The following is a 21,253-nucleotide window of genomic DNA, read 5'->3' as shown; positions in this document are numbered from 1 at the left end:
TGCCCCATCAGTACAGATTCATCCAACATCCCAATTTACCACCTAACCCAACCCACTGACATCCCTGATCTCTAGAGAGATGATGTAATCAACCCAAATTATCCATTAGGACAAAATTTTGACTGTCCACAAGTCTATCCTTGTGTGCAGTGAGTTTAAGTTATATTTGGCTGTCCACAAGTCTCTGGTAGTGCATGTACATCATACACTTATCATCTTGCTTTTGATTTACATATGTACAAGATAGATGCAAATAGAAGAGAATAAAACTAAACAGCCAATTAATCCTATTTGTTAAGGTTTAGATGAGTTCAATTGTGGTAGAGATCTATCATGATCACTCGAAGCTAGGAGTTTGGTGATGTTTGAATAATCGGCAATTATATATAGCATTGGAAGTAAGGCATTTTGACACATAAAACAATACATAATTGTTTGTTGCAGTTTAAATAAATGTCATTAGGTGCATGCAGCCCAATGTAAAAAGTGGTACAAACATTTAAAGCTTAATCTATCCAGCCAATTATGGTTTGGGTATTATTAAGTCAAAATCATGGTTTTTAAAATCGAATTGGTGACCGAACCAGTTAGAGGTCTAGTTACTGATTCGAACGGTCAGACCGTTCGATCCAAACGGTCAGTCAGTTCTGATAAAAAAATAAAAAAATTAAAATATTTGAAAAACGGTCAAAACCGTTTAAACGGTTTGAACGGTCAACTGGCCGGTTCAGCAGTTTGCTGACTAAAATCAACAGTTTTGGAGAAAAACAGAACCAATCAGATAACAGATTCCCGGTTTTTTTAATCTGACCGTCTGGTCCGATCCGGTTTTGAAAACCATAATCAAATGCATATATGACGCTTATATGGACTCAAAATGGAAACTCTAACACCATGATTCCAAACACCCCCTCTATCTACACGTGGGTTTTGAGTTATTGTTTCAGTACAAAATCGATGTACAATTTCAACAAATTTGTTTAATTTCATCTATAAAGTGATGTATCGTTCTTAATTTGGCATTCATCTACAGCCTCCCATCCTTCATAATTTATACGCCATTGTCATCGATAAGCTCATGAAGATGTGGTTCAAACCGTAACAACTATACTTCATCATGATTCAGCATTTTTTATTTTATATGCGAATCTTATCTCTCAAGGTCAAGGAAAATAAATAATTTAATTACTTCGTAAGCAAACCAAAACAACTTATACTTAGCCCATTGAATAGTCATTAATCATGCGATTTCTGGGTCAAAATCAAATCGGAGTGGTTTCTTGGAAGAATATTTAAAACTCATATAAACATCCAAATTTAGGTCTAAAATCAAATGGATAAGATTTGAGAACTGATCTATCGTGGGACATTAATTCCGGCCCTGACATGGAGTGGCAACACCCATGTGGGTTAATTTCTTTTGAATGGATCCCTGTACCTTGTTACTTAAATCAGATTAGAGTGATCTCACTGAGAATCAAGGTTTTAAAAACCGACTCGGAAACTGCTTTAGCCACTGGTTTTCGGGTAATCAGTTCGATAATGGTTCAGGTATTTTAACAATTAAAAATTTAAAATCATGTATATATCCCATCTTACCTATTGGATTGGAATATTAGGATAGGATGGATATAATAAATATTATGAGAAGAGGGTTGAGAATGAAAGTGAGAAGAGGGCTCTCTATCAGCTGAGAAGAGAAAACTTGGAAAAGAAGGCTGAGAAGAATAAAAGAATGAGAGTGATGGTGATGATGGCCTATAGCGGTGACGGCGATAGCGATCTATAGCGGCAAGCGGCGGCGGCGGCGACGGCGACAACAATAGTAGATATGAGATTTCTTTCTCTCTCTCTCATGCAGATCTCAGATCTTTGAATCTGATATCTCTCTCAGACTCTCATAGATCTTAAATCTCTCTCTCTCTCTCACACACACACATATTTTCAACTTGGATCTCTCTCTTTCTCTGATCTAAGATCTCTCAGAAATGAGATCGTTCTCTTTCCTCTCTTTTATTATTTTATTTTTTTGAAAATTTTAAATGAAGTTTATTAAACCATGAACCATTGTTTGAGTCAAATGGTTCAGCAGTCAGACCGTCTAGGTTAACATTTTATTGACTAATTCAATAGTTTTAGATAAAATGATAGTTCAATACTAAAACAGAACCGATACCTTGGTCGGTTTTCGAGCAGAATGGTCCAATCGTCTGGGTCAACAATGGTTTTAAAACCCTGTTGAGAATTCCCATGTAAACCATAATTTGTCAAGCAATCACTTGTTTCTAGGGATGCAAATGGATCGGATCGGATTCAAATCAGTGTATATTTGAATCCGATCCGACATGTTCATGTTGGATCCGATCAAATCAGATAGAACTCGATTTGAATTCAAATCCTATTAGTAAGTTAGATCTTCGGGTTTTGGTGGAGGGTGATTTGGCCCGACCTCATAGCTCAGGTACACGTGGGCGTGACCTCGCTCAAACAGTGACTTAACATGACAGCACAACGGACGTGGGCACAACTCGGTGGGGAAGTCCCACCGAGTTCAGCACGACAACTCGGCGGGCAAGCTCCTCGTCGAAGGCCGCCTTGCCCGCACCTCCTCCCCAGGGTCAAGGCACTTCGGGGGGTCACGAGTTCGGGACCCCTGACCCCTTTTGAGGCCCGAGCTCCTCTCAATGAACCTCGGGCCACTCCCAAGCAAGAACGCACCGATTCTTCTTCGGACACCCCGAGGCACAAAGACCTCGGGTTGGCCAGCTCGGCATAACCGGCTACAGGCAGCCCGTCACTTAAAGGACAGCCCAGCTCAGGGCAATTTGCAGGGGGACAGCTCGATATACAGTAGGAAGGCTTCCTGCCCGACCACCGTACCCGACAAACCTGCGAACAACAGGCATGTCCCCTCGTCGCACCTGCCACCTTTAGAAAGGCGTCCCACACCTGACAGACACGTACCCTGCATGACGGCCTGCGCGTGCCACCTCAGCCCTGCCTGTAACGGCTGTGGCAGGCTGACAGAGGCGGTTATACCTACCCTGTCAGAAGTCAGAGGGCCTGAAGCAACGAAATTTAGTTATAAGGAGCTTATTCTCAAGGAACAAGGTATCTTGAATGACTAGCGCAACCTGCACTCTTAGTGTTCATTCTCTTTCAGCTTCTTGCACACAATACTAACTTAAGCATTGGAGCGTTCCCACCGGGAAACCCCCCGGGAGTTCTTCCTCCTTCCTCTCGTTTCAGGTACATCTTAGGAGCCACGCGAGCGCCAACTAGGAGTGACTGGATTGTGCTACATCATTTGGCGCCGTATGTGGGAAACGCTTCAAGCCAAATCTCACCGCCAGAGCGAGCACTCCGACCGAGGAGAGGCCCCCCAAAATCACCCAAAAAATCAGGCCTCCCCCCACGATAGACGGGAGAGATCGGCTACCCCGATCTCGTCGCGGGCGGACAGGTCGGGAGGACCCCGATCTCGCCGCGGGCGGACAGGTCGGTAGGACCCCAATCTCACCGCAGGCGGACAGGTCGGGAGGACCCCGGCTCGGCAGGTCTACGTCACCTCGACAGTCGAAGTTTGGAACCCCGATCCTTGAAAACCGGTTCGAGATTCTGGCAACAGACTCCAAGCAAGACCCCTCGGCCCATAGCCACCACCAGCAGACCGGTCTACTCCCTGCGCAAACCATTCTGGACAGTGCGGAGGTGAGCAACACGAACGCCGAGCCCATCAAGAAGCAGAGACGCCGCCGCCGAGCTAGCCGATCTGTCACCCGCGATTTGCCCGAGCTCATGGGCAAAGAAGAGGTAGGCTCGACCGAAGCCAAAGCTCCCCTCCTCTCGGTTCTGTCCCCCTTGTCTTCCAAACTCCTGGCAGTCCCGATGCCCAAGGATTTCAAGCTCCCCCCTCTTGACAAGTATGACGGGTCGTTCGACCCGAATGATCATGTAGATGCCTTTCAGTCATAGATGCACCTGGCGCGAGCCAGTGAGTCGTGCATGTGCGTGGCCTTCTCCACTACTTTCAGGGGAGCAGCCTGCACGTGGTACCAGAACTTGGCACCCGGGTCGATAAGAAGTTGGGCGCAGTTCGCGCAAGCCTTCACGTCCTACTTTGTCACCAGCAAATGGTGCCCGTGAACTGAAGAAAGCATCTTCAGCATGGCACAAAGAGAGGGAGAGTCCATCCGGAGCTATATCAAGCGGTTCAACGACGCTTGTATGCAGATACCGCGCCTGGACCCCGCCGTATGCCTTGCTGCAGCCAAGAAGGGCGTGATGCACAAAGAGTTCAAGTGGCACATGGTCGTCAACCAACCCGCGACCATAACCGAGTTTCTGAAACTTGTAGATAAGTTTATAGCCACCGAAGAGGAGATCAACCAGAAGGGCGACGGCGCACCCGAAAAAAGAAAGAGAGGAGAGTTGTAAAAACCGGGTCATTTGTTCTGAGCTCCTGCACCGGACCGAGCTGATTACACCCCACTGAACGCGAAGCGGGCCGAAATCCTGATGGCGATCAAGGACGCCCCGTACGTGAAGTGGCCACCCCGTATGAGGGGGAATCCCAATGAAAGAAATAAGTCCGTATTGCAGTTTTCACAAAGACCACGGTTACAGTACCGAGAGTTGTAAAAACCTCTGCGACGAGATAGAGGAGCTCATCCGTTGCGGATATTTGAGAAACTTTGTACAAAATAATAATAATAACAATAGTAATAGAACATGTCGGCAAGGGCAGCACGGTAAAGATGCTCCGGAGTCCAGTAGCAGGCCGGCCGAACAACCGCAGAGGCAGCCTCCAGAGGAGAGGCCAGTTCGAGGGACCATCCACATGATAGTGGGAGGTTCGATCATTGCGGGTTGCACTTCAGCAGCAGCTCGGACGTCAGTTCGTGAGGCCACCCGGGAAGGGCAGAACCCCCCAAAGCGGCCGAAGACGGGAGACCCAATTTTCTTCACAGAAGACGAGCGAGGGGTCCACTACCCCCATAATGATGCACTCGTAATAAAGCTAAAAATCAACGACTTTGAGGTCAGGCGTGTACTTGTTGACTCGGGCAGCTCAGCCGACATTCTGTTCAAAGCTGCGTTTGACCAGCTCTAGTTGCAGAGAAGCGACCTAAAGCCCGCAGACACTCCTTTGGTAGGCTTCAGTGGAGAAGAAGTCCGGCCCCTTGGAAAATAACAGTACCTGTAGAGATCGGCACATGGCCTTGTGTGGTCAGATTCGAACACAACTTCCTGGTAGTAGCGACCCCCTCTCCCTACAATGCCATAATAGGTCGACCGATCACCCATGTCCTACGGGCAGTGGTCTCCACTTACCACTTGGCTATGAAGTTCCCAACAGACTTCGGTGTGGGGGTAGCGCGGGGCGACCAGCTCGAGTCCCGCAAGTGCTACGTTGCCGCCCTAAAGGGGAAAACCAAGGTGGCCGATGATCTCGAACTGGAACGATCCACGGAGCAAGAAGAAGAGCGAGCCGCGCCCACGGAAGAAATAGTCGCGGTCCCGACCTCAACAGCAGACCTAGCTCGGACGCTTCAGATCGGCACTTCCGTCCAGGAGCCCCTACGATCCGAACTGGTAAGCTTTTTACTTCAAAATTTAGATATTTTTGCATGGTCCATGGCAAAAATACCCGGTATAGACCCCAAACTCATAACTTACAAGCTGAACACTGATCTTGTAGTTAGGCCCGTTAGACAGAAGAAACGCAACCTAGCCCCGGAACAGTGGAAAGCGGTCGACGAGGAAGTCGAGAAGCTCCTCGCAATGGACTTCATAAGAGAAGTCCACTACCCGAGCTGGGTAGCCAACCCCGTCCTGGTAAAGAAGGCCAATGGAAAGTGGCACATGTGCGTCGACTACACCGACCTGAACCGAGCTTGCCCGAAAGATTGCTTCCCGCTCCCCAGAATCGACCGTTTGGTGGACGCGACCTTAGGGCATGAGTTGCTAAGTTTCTTGGACGCCTATTCGGGCTATAACCAGATCAAGATGGACCCAGCGGACGAAGAAAAGACTGCCTTCATCACTGAATTCGGCCTGTACTGTTACAAGGTTATGCCCTTCGGTTTTAAAAACGCAGGGGCAACCTTTCAAAGGCTCGTAAATAAATTGTTTGCGCCGTTAATCGGCAGAAAAGTAGAATGCTATGTAGACGCCATGGTCGTCAAAACTCAATTCTCACATGAATTAATACAAGACTTGCAATCTGTTTTGGAAATTTTGTGTAAGTTTAATATGAAATTGAATCCAAACAAGTGTGTGTTCGGTGTGACCTCGGGTAAATTCATAGGATACATCGTTAACCGGCGCGGCATTGAAGCTAACCCGGATAAGGTTATGGCCATCTTAGACATGAGACCACCCCATAAGTTGAAGGAGGTTCAGAGGTTGAATGGCCGCATAGCCGCCCTGTGCTGCTTCATGTCCAAATTGACGGACCGTTGTCTGCCGTTCTTTAAGGCGATCAAGAGCAAAGGGTTCGAGTGGACCCAAGACTGTCAGCTCGCGTTTGACGAGCTCAAGAAATACCTCGCTAGTGTGCCGATCTTAACCCAACCCGAGGAGGACGACGTTTTAGAATTGTACCTCTCGGCGAGCGACGAAGTGGTCAGTTCGGTACTAATAAAGGAAGTAGATCAGGTCCAACGACCCATCTATTATGTTAGTAAAGTATTGTAGGGAGCAGAGACGAGATGCCCGGAGATAGAAAAGCTAGCGTATGCACTGGTAATTGCAGCTCGGAAGCTCCGCCCGTACTTCCAGGCTCACACTGTTATCATTCTCACTAACAAACCTCTGAGGCAAGTCTTACTTAAGCCCGAGGTCTCTGGTCGGTTGACGAAGTGGGTCGTTGAGCTCAGCAAGTACGATCTCCAGTACAAGCCGCAAACTGCCATTAAGGCCCAAGCCTTAGTAGATTTCATCGCCGAGTGCACATTCAGCTCTGAAGCCCCCAGGCCAGTTGAGCACGAGGCTCCCAATTCAGGTGAGCCCGAAGCTCCCAGGCCGGTCGAGTTTGAGCCCCGTGAGGTAGTAACCAGTGTGGCATCTCTCCTAGTTCGGCCAAGCCTGAGCTGGGATGAGGAGCTCTGGATCCTTCACGTAGATGGCTCCTCAAACCAACAGGGCAGCGGAGCCGGAATAGTTCTGCACGGCCCAAGTGGCACAAAACTGGAGTACGCGCTACGCTTCGAGTTCGCGGCATCTAACAATAAAGCGGAGTACGAGGCATTGATAGCTGGACTAGCTCTAGCCAGAGAAGTAAAAGCCAAGCACATCGTTATCTGCAGCGACTCCCAGCTTGTGGTCAACCAGGTCACCGGCGAGTACGAAGCTCGAGAGCCAACCATGATCGCCTACTTAGCCAAAGTCAGAGAGGCCCTGCTCAACTTCTAGTCACACTTTATCAAACAAATCCCTAGGTCAGAGAACGCCGAGGCCAACGCCCTGTCCAGGTTAGCCAGCACTAGCGATATCACAATGAGAACCATGTACATAGAGGAGACCTGTCTCGGCCTAGCATTCTCAGGGGGCAGAGGAGGTCGCTCCCGTCGTTCAAGCAGAGTCGAGCTGGATTGACTCGCTCGCGAGCTTCTTACTACACGGGACCCTCCCTGCAGACCGCAATGCAGCTAGAAGGGTGCAGCACCAGACAACCAAATATGTCATGATAGACGAACAACTATACCGGAGATCCTACACACTCCCCTACTTACGTTGCTTGCGACCTACCGATGCCAAGCTCGTACTCCGCGACACCCATGAGAGTCTATGCGGTGGGCACTTGGGGGGCAGGGCCCTCGCCCAAAAGGCACTCCGACAAGGGTATTATTGGCCAACAATGAGGGCAGACGCTATTGAGCTCGTCAGAAAATGTGACAAATGCCAAAGACATGCCAATATTCACCACCAGCCCGTGGCCAACCTCAAGTATCTCACCAGCCCGTGGCCCTTTGCGCAGTGGGGCATCGATCTACTCGGGCCATTCCCGCCAGCAACGGGTGGAAGAAAGTTCTTAGTCGTGGCAGTGGACTATTTTACCAAGTGGGTAGAAGCCGAGCCCCTCGTGACGATCACAGTCCGAAATGTCCAAAACTTCTTTTGGAAGAACATCGTGTGCCGCTTTGGATTACCTCGGGTGTTGATCTCCGACAACGACAAGCAGTTCGAGGACATCAAATTTCAAGACTGGTGCTGAGACATGGGGATCCAACAGAACTTTACTTCAGTCACGCACCCTCAAGCAAACGGTCAGGCAGAAGTCACGAATAGAACCATCCTCCGTGGACTAAAGGCACGGCTGGACCGAGCTAAAGGATTGCGGGCAGATGAACTACCCAGTGTCTTATGGGCCTACCGGACCACGGAGAAGACCGCCACGGGAGAAACACCCTTCAATCTCACCTACGGCACTGAAGCAGTGATCCCCGCAGAGATCGATGTACCAACGTTGCGTCTAGAAACATACAGTGATCAAACAAACGAAGATGAGCTACGTACCAACCTCGACCTACTCGACGAAGTAAGGGACCTCGCGTACATTAGGACCGTAGCCTACCAGCAGAGAGTAGCTCAGTACTATAACGCCAAGGTCAAGAGACGAAACCTCTGCATTGGCGACCTGGCCCTTCGTAAAGTTATGGTGCCTGAGCCCGGCGCTGGCAAGCTCGGGTCCAACTGGGAAGGTTCTTACCGAGTGAAACGAGTGCTCGGGGAAGGAACATACGAGCTCGAGACCCTCGAAGGTAAACAAATACCTCGGGCATGGAATATTGTCAACCTAAGATAGTATTATTTGTAAGAATCGAGTAGGCCACGAGCCACTCCCTAAGCCTAAGGGCCAGAATACCGAGCTAACACGACCTCAGCGCATAAGACCCAACCGTCTCTTCGACACGGGCAAAAGTAAAGAGGAGTGGACTACGGGTCCCTCCCTAAGCCTAAGGGCCACAAGAAGACCCCACTCGCCACTTTGGCCTGGGTGAAATCCAAGAGCAGACTACAGGTCCCTTCTTAAGCCTAAGGGTCACAAGAAAGCCCCAGCTGCCACTTCGGCATGGCAAACTGACAAAAACCTGGTTATCTCTAACCCTTAAGGGAAAGACAGCTCGGGCATAAACCCTACGGTGTCTATACCCTTGTTGTTCTTACTCAGCTCGGTAACCTGATAGTCCGGGGTAACCCGCGTGACCCAAAGTAACACAACTTCACTCAGTTACCCTTACCGCAGCTCGGTGGCAACCTATACATTAAATTGACCAGCTTGGAGTCCACTCACACTTAGAAGTATTTTTGCACTCAGAGATACTCGAAAGAAACTATATTGCATTAAAAAGAGAGTTCAGGTACAAGAGTTTTTACCCGAGCTCAAAGGCTCAGGATAGTACATTCACAGTTCAGAAAGGGAAAAGATTAAGTTACAAATATAAAGAGCAAACTACTTCGGGGGCTCGCCGCCTCTATCAGGGACCCCCTCGGAGACAGTGTCTGGACCGGCATCCTCTGCTCCATCTTCGGGACCTTCATCCTCGGAATCGGGGTTGTCTTTTGATTGATGCATGATGTCGTCAGTAGTCCGCGAAGTAGTAATGGCACTCGTGTCCAGCTCGGGGTAGAGGTGCCTGATCAGCCACCGACTGAGCTTGAAGCCCTTACGATAGGCCTCCGTCATCACATCGTCGAATCTCGAAGAGTTGACGTAGTCAATGACGGCCTGGGTCTTGGCCTCCTCAAGAGCACCTTCGAAGATTGCAATCTTCTCCCTTATATCCTCCTAGAGGTACCCCACTTCATGCTTCAGTTTCCCCTTTGCTTCCTTGAGGCCTTGTACCTCGAGCCTCAGAGCATCCCGCTCAGCCTTGAGGTTGCTCACCTTGAGCCCTAAGGCCTCCTGACCGACCTTGAGACCGTTCACTTCGGCCCTCAACTTATATTTATCTCGAGCTAGCTCTCCCTTCTCTGACATTAACACCTCGATGAAACTCTTTTGAGTCGAGGTGTCACTCTCAAAGCGGTGAACCTGACAACGAGCTGCCCTCAATTTAGTATGGGCTGCGCGAGATGATTCCTCAGCCTTCAGAGCCCGCCTCAGGTGTCGCTCTGATTGGAGGGTCAAGGCGCGAATGGCGGAGTTCACCTGCAAAAAGAAGAACCGGGTAAGAGGGAAACCCAAAAAAAAAAAAAAAGAAGGGGGACTGACCACCATAGTATGAGAGGCAGCTCGGGTGCCGAGCTGACCAGGAGTGAGTTCAGCCCACTCGCAGACCTCCCCCGAGTATGCAGCCAGCTCACTCTTCTTCAAGTTGCATTGGGGGTTCAGGACGGTTTGGCTCCCCTGACCTTCCGAGTTGGAAGCCGTCATCTCCACATCGTGAGTGGAACTCTTGGAGGTCTCGGCGGCAGCATTGGCAGGACGAGCCCCGGTAGCAGCGGCGTTAGCCTCGGCTACGCTTTCTCTGGCAAGTCGGGTGGGCTCGGCAACGGGCTCGGCGGGCTTAACGGCAGGTTCCGCCATCACCTCAGGCCCCTTAGGCACAACCCCCTCTTCCAAGTCGATGACGAGCACGACTGCCACCTTGGGCCCCGAGGCAGAAGTCTGCGGAAGTCGAGGTTTGACTGAAGCTTGCTGGGACCCAATGCGCGCCTTCTTTGCCACGCGCTTCTTCCTCTTCATCTAGTGGAAGAGCTTCTGGTTGTCTATCTTTTCCGCCTCTATGCGACCTGCAGTGAAATACGACATTAGTAACCCGAAGCAAATATATGAGCGGAAAAGCCGAAGTGGGGAAAACCTACCCGGACTCAAGCCCGCTTGGACGAGCTTCTCCTCAGAAGTGAAGTCTTTATAATGCAACCCGAGCTTAGCCAGTGACTGGAGCTCCTTCTTGGTTTTCCCGTCCAAGATGACACCAGGGTCTTGAACGCCTATCCTCCGATCGGTGGGGAAGGGCCACCCCGTGCTGCTCCGGACTACGAAGTAGTCCCACTTCCAAGCTGGGACTTTGCTCGGGATCTTGTGCATAAGTTTAAAACCCGGGCGGGGGGACAGGTAGTAAGACCGCCTATGCCTGGGGAGAGCGCCCGAAGCGCTCTTCTTTATAGCCAAAATCGTACTATGAACATCTAAATCTATGGAAAGGGAACGGTCAAAACAAAGAGAAATGGACCCCACCACATTCCGTATGGAGTTCGGGTGGAGTTGGTCCGGGGTAATGTTAAAGTGTACCAACACCTCAACAATTAAAGGGTGAAGTGGAAGTCTGAGCCCGGCTATCAATTGCTCTCTAAAGATCACGATCTCGTTGGGGCCGTGCTCCCATGGGAAGTTGCCGGTGGGAAGACTATATGAGTACTCGCTAGGGAGGCGGAACCTCTGTATGAGGTCCTAAAGCCTCTTCGAGGTCATTATGGAAGGCCTGAACTGATCTGGTTCCCGACCTTGGTGGGAGGTGGACGCCAGATGACTCGAAGCCACCCGTGCTTCGGGCGGCTGGGTAGTAGAGGGGACATCCCGAGTCGAGGTACCTACCTCAGGCTCGTCGATGAGACTGTCTACACTAGACGACATACCGAACTAACAGAAAGAAACGAACTAGAAGGGAAAGGGAAGCTCGGGAGGACTCACCAAAGAAACGCAACCGGACTGGAAGAATAGAACGAACTGAAGGACCCGAGCTAAGAAACCCCTAGCGCGAGCTCAAACACTAACGATGAAAGCTTTGTGGCAAAGAAAATGGCCAAGGGACCCCCTACTTATAGCCGCAACCGCGGGTTCTTCGAGGCGAAAACGATTTAGCGCGTTTTTGACGTCCGCGAAGTCCAAGTCGCGTGAAGTCCGCGCGTAATCCAGACGCGACTTGAATCTCTTTCCGGCCGAGCCAGGCGCTAGGTCAGTATAGCTGGACGGAACGCGTGACAACGCAGCACAAACACCGACGCCAAATCCACCCGGCGCGTCATGACCTCCCCGCGTTGGGTCACCGCCGCCAGTGCAAGGAGTGGGGGGAAATTGATGAAGGGTGATTTGGCCCGACCTCGTAGCTCAAGTACACGTAGGCCTGACCTCGCTCAAACAGTGACTCAGCATGACAGCACAACGGACGTGAGCACAACTCGGTGGGGAAGTCCCACCGAGTTCAGCACGGCAACTCGGCGGGCAAGCTACTCGTCGAAGGCTGCCTTGCCCGCACCTCCTCCCCGGGGTCAAGGCACTTCGGGGGGTCACGAGTTCGGGACCCCTGACCCCTTTTGAGGCCCGAGCTCCTCCTAATGGACCTCGGGCCACTCCCAAGCAAGAATGCACCGATTCTTCTTCGGACGCCCCGAGGCACAAAGACCTCGGGTCGGCTAGCTCGGCATAACCGGCTGCAGGCACCCCGTCACTTAAAGGACAGCCCAGCTCAGGGCAATTCGCAGGGGACAGCTCGGTATACCGTAGGAAGGCTTCCTGCCCGACCGCCGTACCCGACAAACCTGCGAACAACAGGCATGTCCCCTCGTCGCGCCTGCCACCTTTAGAAAGGCGTCCCACACCTGACAGACATGTACCCTGCATGACGGCCCATGCGTGCCACCTCAGCCCTGCCTGTAATGGCTGTGGCAGGCTGATAGTGGCGGTTATACCTGCCCTGTTAGAAGTCAAAGGGCCTGGAGCAACGGAATTCAGTTATAAGGAGCTTATTCTCAAGGAACAAGGTATCTTGAATGACTAGCGCAACCTGCACTCTTAGTGTTCACTCTCTTTTAGCTTCTTGCACACAATACTAACTTAAGCATCGGAGTGTTCCCGCTGGGAAACCCCCCTGGAGTTCTTCCTCCTTCCTCTCGTTTCAAGTACATCTCAGGAGCCACGCGAGCGCCAACTAGGAGTGACCGGATTGTGCTACATCAGATTTGGTCCAATCAGACTTGTTTTTTTTTTAAATTAATAAATTATTAAAAGAAAAATAAAATATACTAATTTAAATAAAGTAAAAACAAAAAAATAAAGTTTTTTTTAATTATTTTCATCATATATATACATATTTTTTATAAAAAAAATAATATAGCAAATTTATAAAAATATAATATAAAAAATGTATTTATAAATAGATAAATAACATGTACACACACACACACATATATATATATATATGTATGTATGTATGTATGTATGTATGTATGTATGTATGTATTGATTTGAATCTGATCCGGAGATCTGAATGATCCAAATTGGACCAAATAGAATCGAATCTCGGATCGGATCGAATCATGATCTGATCCATTTGCGCCGCCCCTACTTGTTTCCTTGGGATATGTAGAAAAAAAGAAAAGGGTCATTTATTAGAACACCCCCTATAGTTTCATGGATTTACTTAAACCTATCCTGTAACTTTCGTTTTATTAGAACACCTGTATAGTTTCCAATTGATTTACTTAATTGACCTTCCATTAGATAATAATGGAAAAAGAAAGTTTTGACACTAATGTCCATTTTAATAAAATTAATCAAAAGAAAAAAAATGAAAATTCCATTTTTTCCCCTACTAAGACACGAACAACAACTCTATTTGGTTGATTTTGTTCTTTTTATACAAAGAAGTGTTAGGAGTACTATTGAAATAAATAATCACCCATGCCCTTGAACATTTTCCACTCATTTTAGGTGATCATATTACTATTTTCAGATGGAAAAACACGCATTTGTTAGTGAAAGGTTGATTAAGTAGGTTTCAAACTATAGGGGGTGTTTAAGTAAAATTAATGACAGTTTTGACACTAATGTCCATTTTAATAAAATTAATCAAAAGAAAATGAAAATGAAAATTTCATTTTTGCCCCTACTAAGACGCGAACAACTCTATTTGGTCAATTTTGTTCTTTTTATACAAAGAAGTGTTAGGAGTACTTTTGAAATAAATAATCACCCATGCCCTTGAACATTTTCCACGCATTTTAGGTGATCATATTACTATTTTCAAATGGAAAAACAAGCATTTGTTAGTGAAAGGTTGATTAAGTAGGTTTCAAACTATAGGGGGTGTTTTAGTGAAATGAAAACTATAAGATAGATTTAAGTAAATTGATGAAACTATAGGAGGTGTTCTAGTAAATGACCCAAAAGAAAAAGTATGTGACTAACTTTTAAAGATCATATATGATGTTTACTCTCGATTAGGTAGAGGTGACACCCTGTCAACCAAGGTCTCAGCAACAATTTTTCTAGCAACTGTTTGGCATTGATGCCATTGCTCCAGAAAACGGTGACACATCAGCGCCATGTTGGAAAAAATGGTGCTCTAGGAAACACCTGTTTGTTTGGAACCGAATTTGGTGTTTCTTGGAGCTGCAACTCGTTGTTGCCAACAAAGACATGAGGTGGCAGTGATAGAGGAATGATGTGACACTGGATAATAGTTATCAGTGCTAAAAACATTTCCTAGAACATTGGTATCGAACAGAAAACGTTGTTGTTGATCTAAGAAACGTTCTACCTGACAACAATGTTTCTAAACAAAAAAAAACAATGCTTTCTCAGAAAATGGTACTTGCAATTCACACATCAGCAGCACTTTTTCTGAAAAAACGAATAGCATCAATGCCAAACATATACCTATTTTACTCTAGTTGCAAATTTTGGAAGCAACAGTTACTTAACCTGTTGTACATGCCTTTTTTTTGTAGCAGATCTTGGAGCGTGTAAAGACTGAATTCTGAAACACATTGAAGAATTTAACATAACACCTATTAGATTTGTTCCGTCAACGCGGTTTTCTGGTTTTCCAAAAATAAGGATAGCTGCAGTGAATTATGGGTCCAAATCTCTTACACTTTTTGTCCTCAATTTTTTTCTTGCACCTCCCTTACGCTAGTATAAATATCTATACATCGCGTGATGCTACAACTTACGACCTTCAAATTAAAAAAAAAAGAATGTTGTATTAAGGTAATTTTTGTAGACAAAAAAGAAAAATGATATAAAAAGGATTTTGATCTAATTATGCTTGGCATGGGGAAAAAGTAATTTTCATCAAGCATTTATAAGTAAGTCGTCCCATGAGACATCAATCCATTGATTTAAATGTTCCTCGATACAGCATGTGAACGCCCCTTGTTATATGGTGGAATATAATAATAATGTTTACTTATTATATATATATATATATATATATATATATCATATTTGATTAATTTATTTGGTCAATTTTATTCTCAGCAAATAAAATAATAGTAGTCAAAACAAAAAAAACTATTCAAACTCTTCAGCTTTAATTGTGTTGACAATTGGTCCTATCCACCACCGAAATGATTGTTCTTTGGATGTGCTTGGAAGGCAGAAAAATATTTTGAAATAATTTTTTCTGAGAAAAAAATAAATCGGGAATGGAACTATAGAATCAACTATTTAGATTTTTGGCTCTTCATTCTTGTGGAGGGGAGAGATATGAAGTAGTCAAAATTATTTGAGAGAATGACGGTTCAGTTTAGGGTCAAAATTTAGGCCCAAAGTACATACATTTGGGGTAGGTGCCAGTTCAGAATTGATGCTAATTCACGGGAAGCATTGGTGTGTAGTGAGGATGGGGGGTGGGGTTTGACATGTTGAATATTTATAGTTCTGCAGTGGGATTCAGAAATCTGCAATGAGCCTGTTCGTACTTCTCTAAAATCCGATACTACTCAAGTAAAATAATGAGTAAGTCAATTTTAACCCATTTTCACTGTGGCTTCGAATAATACTTTACTTATCATAGTATGTTATTGGCAACAAAAACTAATTATAGAAAATTAGCATTTTTCATGACATATATTTTTATATTTTGTATTCAACCAAACACAACCTAAGATTTCAATCATTTGCTTGTATGTAGGTGTGAAAACTTTATTTTATCAATTGGTGTTAGGGGTGGACAAGAATCGAGCTTTTCACAAGTTATTTGAGCCTGACTCATCAGGTTCATGAGCCTAATCGAGTTTTAATTTACATACATGCATACATGCATACATACATATAGGGCTGTTCACGGGTCGGGTTGGGTCGGTTTACTGAGGTTTTTCCAATCGACTCGACCTGGTCGGGTTACCTGAACTTGAAACTGAAACTGGCCTAGTGTTAAGCAAAACCGACCTAGTCGGGTTGGGTCAGTTTGGGTCGATTTCGTCTCTAAGTTCAACCATGCTTGACAGAAACTCAACTGCAATATATATGTGGGGACTGTGGCACCACAATATGTGAGGTAGTGAATGCAGGAAAAGCCTTGTTTTTGATAAACAGGATATACCTCTAGTCCACAGTTTGGACTTTGGAGAGGAGAAGAAGAGCAAAACCCACATATAATATAATGCCTATTATAGAGGTATATATGTTATCTATCTTTTCAGTAATTAAGTTTTATCTCCAAAACCACCAACCTATCCCTTTGATTATATATTCATTTTGAAGTTTAATTGCCTTAATTGGGATTTGGGTGAATTCTGTAGGGAGACTTCAGGACAGTTAATTACAATCATTAATCTAACTACTAAGTCGGTTCGGTTCGGGTCGGTTTCGATTTTCTTGTGTGAAAACCGAAACCAACCCGAACCATCGGTTTATGAAGTTTTACAACCCGAAACCGACCGGTGCTGAAGATAACCCGACCGACTCGGGTTAGGTCAGCCCGGGTTGGTTGGTTTGGTTGGGTTGGGCCTTCTTATGAACAGCCCTACATACATACACATATATAAATATTATATAGATAAAAAATAATATATACACAATATATAAATAAAAAATATTATACTTTTATTTTTGTTTGCATAATAATTAGTTTTTATAGTTCTTAATCTTTAAATGTAAAATAAATTTTTTATATGCATGTGTATATATATATATATATATATATATATATTTACTTTTGTAGAAAGTTTGACTTGTAGTCAAACTCGAACTGAGCCGAGCTCGAACTTATAAACTTTTAAGTCAAACTGAATTCAAGCCCAAGTCTCTAACTTGAGTTGAGTTCAAGCTCAAACTCAATTCTTATATGTTTTTTAGTGAGCTAAGTTTGAATAGTCAAATATTTGGTTCAACTCCATTCAAATCCACCTTTATTGTTGCTTTAAATAATTAAAAAATGCACATGCACCAAATTGTTCAAATAAATTTCTGAATAGGCTGGGGGGCTCGCATATTTTCCCACTCTACGTAAAGAAACAAGTTTGACCATTTCAAATTTCAAAGTAGAAAGGGAATCAGCCTCTCTCTTCCAATGATGGCAACTAAGTGAATCCAAATCTCATGCCCATATAAACTCTGTTCATGTCTACCCACATAAAATCGCAGTCACATATGGAGAACATCTCATCTTCCTATATAGTATTATGTAGGGGGAGATATTTCCAATTCACAGGGGTAGTGGATTGTGGGTAGACATGGGCAGGAGATCCTGAATCCAACTAAGTGACCCATTTCTTGGGTATAATCATTTTTCGCTTGAATGAATTTATTTTACTTGAACTAACAACTAATAACTGTTTGTCACGCACACACCACGAAGAAGCAAAATGGGATACAAATTTCAACGGTACCGGCCCATGTGGCCTGGGTAAAATTGACGCGGTGCATGGGATTTGGACGTGGTCTTGGGCTAGAGTCGGTTCAATTATGAACAAGTGCAAATTATCTCCAATCGAGCCATGACTGAAATTCTATGATTGGGCAAAGTCAATCCTAGCACCAGAAAGCCATATTTGCCGGTCGGTAAGGGTTGCTTCACGTCCTGGGTCAACCTTGGTCGGGCATTTAATGCAAATCGGGTTGAAATGGGGCATGACCAAACCCAAGTCTGAAAACCAAGTGAGTCGGTGAGTCTGGATCAACCGGTCAGGTCAATGCTAATCGGCGTCTATGCCAATCTTATTGGACCTTAGTGCTCTTCCGTGAGAATCTCAAATGGGTTTAATTATTCCGTCACCGTCCATCATCTGATCAATATCAATTGTTAGTGTCTCTAATGGACAATTTGACATATGCTTAAATTTCTTATTTTATTTATTTATTGTATTTTTTTGCACTTTTTTTTGGGTGTGGAACCAGGGAAGGTAGTTAATTTATAGACCCAATAACTCTTAAAACCATGTAATGAATGGGAAGATTAGTATAATTTCAATTATGTGTTAAGAGAGAGAACTAATTATAAGATAGTTTTCTTTTTTTTAGAAATAAGATTAAAAAATTAGCTAATTCCATATAATATTTGGTGCGTATGCTTATTAAGTTATTAATCTAATAATCTGAACCACTAAATCTGTGGGTCCTGAAAAACTTGTCACATCAAAAAGAAGAGGGCAAATAAAAAAATGTACTCTATCAAGGTGAGTCAGTTTTGAACAATTCAGAAAAATAAGTCTACCAGACTACCACTTAAAAAAGAAGCAATTAATTTATAATAAAAATTACATTGGAAGACTCGACAGGTTGGTGTGTTCTCAACAATCAATATTCGGTTTTTGATTGATTCAGTTCTTCAGTTTTTTTATATATAATATTATATTATAAATAACAAATGATATATAATATATTAATATTTTAATAAATAGATTATTATAAATATAATATATGCATATATTTAAATATAATGAATATATATTTATATATAATATATAGACAATATATGACATATATTAAAAAAAAAAAATATATATATATATATATATATATATAAATATATACTGGTCAGTTTGATTAATCGTCGGTTTTTTTGTAGGTTAATCGAAAATCAAACCAATCCTTTGATTTTTTAAAAATACTAAACCGAAACCAAACCGATCGGTCCGATTAACTGCATTTTTTGGTTCGATTTTCTCGATTCAAATCAGTTTTTCAGTTTTTCATGAACACCCCTAGTTGTTCTTTATCCTTTGATGCTACAGGACTCTATTCTTGCCACGAGTTGGGTCTCTTGCACAACTTCTTACACAGTCAATCATAAGACACCATATCAACATTAAATCATGTGTATATCTCACATGTGCCAGCATTAAATCATGTCTTTTTCTTATGAGTCAATTCCTCTCATTTATTGTCTCTGATTATTTTCCAATTTTTCATTTTTCTCACCCTCTATTAATCTGTTTCCATTTCCATGTTGACACAAAATCAGTGTTGAAGAAACAAAAACCTCTTTTTGAAAGATGTGAATCATTGTATTTATAAAATTACATTGATTTTATCGACATAGTATTTATATCTATAATCGAAGTAAAACTCTATTGTGAGTACAGTTTAGTTCTATATTAATTTATGATATAAAACTACACTCCATCCAAATACCAACAAAAATGGATTAAGAATGAAATTTTATACCAATCCCTATTTACACTGCAAACAAATGCCGACAAAAACGAAAACAAACCGGCGGTGGATTTTTATATCGATGGGCATTTACACTACAAACAAACGCAGGTTTATGAATTAACTTTGGAGTGAAGTTTAGAAGCCGAAGTAATCGGATCACATGAATTAACTTTGGGATCTTGTTTCAGACTTTTACGTACAAGGAGATACTACCTCCACTGTTCCACCAATTAAGCCATTTTATTTGATTGGGCCTTATAAAGTCTAAAGTCTAAGCTGGAGTAATGAAGGGTGGTGTTAAGTGTAGGGGTAAGCAAAAAAACTGAAAAATCAAATCGATTGAAAAAATTGACCCAAACTGAACTAAAAATTCGGTTAATCAAATTAGTTGATTCGGTTTTGATTCAATATTTTAAAAATATCGAAGGTATGGATTAACCAAAATAAAAAATTGGCGGTTAATTGAATCGACTGATATACATATATTTATATATTTTATGTATATTTATATATACTATTTAACATACATGTGCATTTGCACGTGGCAATATCTCCAAGACAAAACTATTTATAATCTATGGACAGTTTTTGAATGGTTATAAGTGGATAGTTTCTGAAATGAGAATAAATGACATATGACATATATGCCCACTGTATGCTTAAACAAGGGGGTAGAAAATGTCCAATGAAAATTCTAGGAAGAAGGGGCATTCATTCTTTTATAAATAGTATAGATTATATATATTTTATATTTTCTGTATATTATAAATTAATAAATATATATTATATAAATACATATTTATAATATATATAATATATTATTTATTATCTAAAATATAATATTATATATATTCTAATATTTTATTATATATTTATATATTTTTCTATTATAAATAATAAAAAACTAAAAAACCGATGAACTGAACCAACGATTAACTGAACCAGTCAACCAGTTAATCAATTGGCCTCAGTTCGGTTTCAAAACCGAACCGTGAGCACACGTAGTTAAGTGCGAACACCATGGCCTTTGCCAATAATTACCACCACTAGCCTTGTATTTTCACATCTTGTCCTCTTGTGATTTACCAAACCCAATGCAGCACTTTCTATGAAATTCTAATGAAAATGAAACGAATCTAGATGGTTGTAAACATGATCAAAAGACGTGGATTGCCCATGTCATCTTTCCACGTAAGCAAATGAATCATGAAACCATCCATGATCTAGCAAACCTATGTCATACGACATATTAAAATATGCTAACTCTAGCTTTTCTCATTGCTGACATAGTTTTCTAATATATCAATATTGCAAACCATTGTTTTAAGTCTGTCGTTGACCTCACCAGTTGAATCATTTGAATCATCATCTAGTCAAGATTTTAGGTCTGATTTGCATAAAAGTTGAAATTCATTATTTGATGAAAATTGTTGACTTGATCAAAAACCATCTGATTCAGATGATTCAATTATTCATTTGTTTGATCCGTTATTGGGTCATGAGTTACACACTCATTAATGTATACACAAAGGTCATAACTTTGCATTTGGATAACTTTTCTAGGTCTAAGGAGCCAAAGGTGTTTTGCCCTGCTATTTTCACAAAAAACCCCTTCGTTGACCTCAAATCACAATTTTTATCACTTTTTACAAATAAATTTTAAAATTTGAATTAAAAGTATAAATTAAACATAAAATAATATTTATATATACATATATTACATCTGAAAAATGATTATACATTTTTTACTGATAAAATACATACATACAAACATAATATGTGTATATAACCTATTCAACCTGGATGGTTAAACTGGTGACCTATGACTCAGAGGAAAAAACGGTTTGACCTCCATATCGGTTTTTGCATACAATATTCGATTTCCTGAATTTAAATTTGAATTCACTCCAATTTAATAAA

This window comes from Nelumbo nucifera, chromosome 3, assembly GCF_055504915.1.
Source record: "Nelumbo nucifera cultivar China Antique chromosome 3, China Antique-T2T, whole genome shotgun sequence".
Lineage (NCBI taxonomy): Eukaryota > Viridiplantae > Streptophyta > Magnoliopsida > Proteales > Nelumbonaceae > Nelumbo > Nelumbo nucifera.
Note: the sequence above shows the minus strand (reverse complement) of the source record.